At 36.1% G+C, this 2,448-nt stretch overlaps 1 protein-coding gene across 1 annotated transcript in view; it reads left to right on the top strand.

Moving 5' to 3' along the window:
• ldhba (lactate dehydrogenase Ba) overlaps positions 1-509 on the top strand; it is a 39,844-nt gene extending 39,335 nt beyond the window's left edge. The window contains exon 8 of the mRNA XM_084330686.1: positions 1-509. This exon is cut by the window's left edge and continues 1,817 nt beyond it. The gene's annotated coding sequence lies outside the window, so the exon portion shown is untranslated.
• The last annotated feature ends 1,939 nt before the right edge of the window (positions 510-2,448 follow it).

The raw sequence follows: 2,448 nt of genomic DNA, 5'->3' as shown, positions 1-2,448 counted from the left end.
ACAGACACCAAATCGGTCTCCAGACTTTACAACTGACGACGTCACAGGTTTGAGTCTTACTTAAGATAAGATAAGATAATCCTTTATTTACTTCTCTGGTTTCTGGCTTTGGGGGGAGCGTATCATGTTCACAGATATTGGTTGAACTTTGCTAGGCCATGGAAATAACATACTGGAATTCTTAATTTTGGGCGGTCTTGCCCCTTAAGATTTGAACCTGTGATGTCATCAAGATGTACAATTTTGTTTTCTGGGCGGTTTTCTGGGACTAGTGGTATAGCCTACGTACATTGTCTGGCTCAGAAATTATACCATAAACTGAAGTTCATAGAAACAAACAAAACTGTGGGTCCTCAAAATCACTCTCCCATTCATAAATATGTGCATTGTGGCTTTTGTTCAGTTCAGCGGTGACAAGAATCCTCCCTCTTGAAATGAACCATTCAGAATCGCTGTAGTTACTACTGTAAGTGTGTGAAGATGTCTTGATAAAATGCTTGTGTACAAGATGGCAGCTTGTGCGTAAATCTTCTCTTTTCTACCTAAAGTTGAACCTAAAATATGTTTCTGGCAAAAAAAAAAAAAAGAGAGAAGATTGCTATGGTATTGCTGGATTTTTCTTGAGTCATATATGTATTTGACCTGCAACGTCTAGTCTGAAATTTGGATCTGAATTTCGTTAGATGGTACAGGCTCGCGCACCACTGCTAAATGTACGATAATGATCTTATTTGTACGATAAAAACGTCTCGCTCATTACAGGCACAGAAATATCACATTGAGAACAGGAGTGAAACAGGTAGAGGCAGGTAGAATGCATAAGCTGAGTGTTGTGTTTTTCAAAAGAAAAAGGGGAAAAAAATTGCCCTATTTCTTAAAAACTAAAAAACTAAAAAATCACATATACTCACTATATATAGCTTGCTCTCAGTCTCAGGAGGAAGGGGGATACCAAATGAAACCTGAGCCAATTAGGATACCTTGTTAAGCCTTTATTTTTCAATAAAATTACTTCAAAAGAGCATTTAGGCTATGGCAAAGATAAGTACAAAAGTTTAATTGAAGGAAATGATTTAAGGTAAAAGGCAACACATGGAAGAAACGTATTACGTTGATAGACGTCCATACTGTATACTGGAAGGTGAAAGCGTTTGTGAAATCAGGCAGGTACCTCCTCAAGTTCTCGTGGGTATAGCACAATGTGCAATGGTTTCCTTGTCCTGGGTCTCATCAATGCACTTTTGATTAGGTAACCGTCGTCATCACGCTTTCCAAACCGGAGCCCGAACGGGTTATAGTTGAATTGACTCCGCCGGTCGTCGTTGCACATGAGGTGTCGTTGGCCATCATTTTCTCTCAGGGAGAAACACAAGTTGGCCTCCTCCGGTGAAGAAGGTGCAGCGTCTCCTCTCTCCACCATAGAAAGGTCTGGGGAGTTGATGCTGTATCTACGTCCTGGAAATGTTATACACAAAAGGTTAAAGCTTCAAGTTTTCAAGTTTTGTTTTATTTGTCACATATAAGGTGATAGCGCTTACATTTAGCGCTTTGAGATTTGCTCCACAATTATAAAGCATAATATTATTATTATTATTATTATTATTATTATTATTATTATTATTATTATTATTATTATTATTATTATTATTATTATGTACATTAGGCTATACAGTGAAATGCTTGGTTCTGTATGAGCCCCCTGAGAATGTGCTTCATACAGTAAAAAAGGAAAAAGAATAAAGACCAAACACTGTACAATTAATACATTTACTGTAAATGTAAATGTAAATCTAACCCTAACTAACCGTACTGTCATGCACTTGTCCTAATAAACTAACCTACACTGTAGCACTCAACACTTTGATGAACATTGTTGCTCAGCTGATAGAGTTGTGCCCTTCCTGATGGCTTGTCGTACAGAACTTGTAAGTCGCTTTGGATAAAAGCGTCAGCTAAATGACTAAAATGTAAATGTAAATGTTCAATATACAACTAAAGTGCGAACTAAAGTACTAAATTAAGTAATCTTAGTAATAAATAGATAAAAATATGTGTGGTGTTAAAAAGTGTCTCTCATTGATTAAAATGAAATGTTTTACAAAATTTTTTATATCCATTTAGAGCTGATGGCCAACACGTATCGTTTCAGAAATGACGGTGATTATAGGGTGTTTAGATGCTCTAAATAGTTAGCTACTTTAAATCATATGACTAACAGGTTTAACGGTACTTGAATTAATTACACTTTTCACGTGCAGACATCTATTTGTATGTTTGACCTATTATTTTCTATATCTATTTTGAGATTTGGGTGGTAAAATGGTTTAAAATTGTATTTCCTCTCCTAATTGTAACTCAGCTGCAGTATGTAGCCCTATTTGCGGAGAATGTTACATTTGAATCTATGAAATACGTTTATTAAATATAGGCCATAGGCGTAACATTAAG

The sequence above is a fragment of the Notolepis coatsorum genome (genome assembly GCF_963971535.1).
Source record: "Notolepis coatsorum genome assembly, chromosome: 15".
Classification (NCBI taxonomy): domain Eukaryota; kingdom Metazoa; phylum Chordata; class Actinopteri; order Aulopiformes; family Paralepididae; genus Notolepis; species Notolepis coatsorum.
Note: the sequence above shows the minus strand (reverse complement) of the source record. Positions and strands in the feature narration are given on the sequence as shown.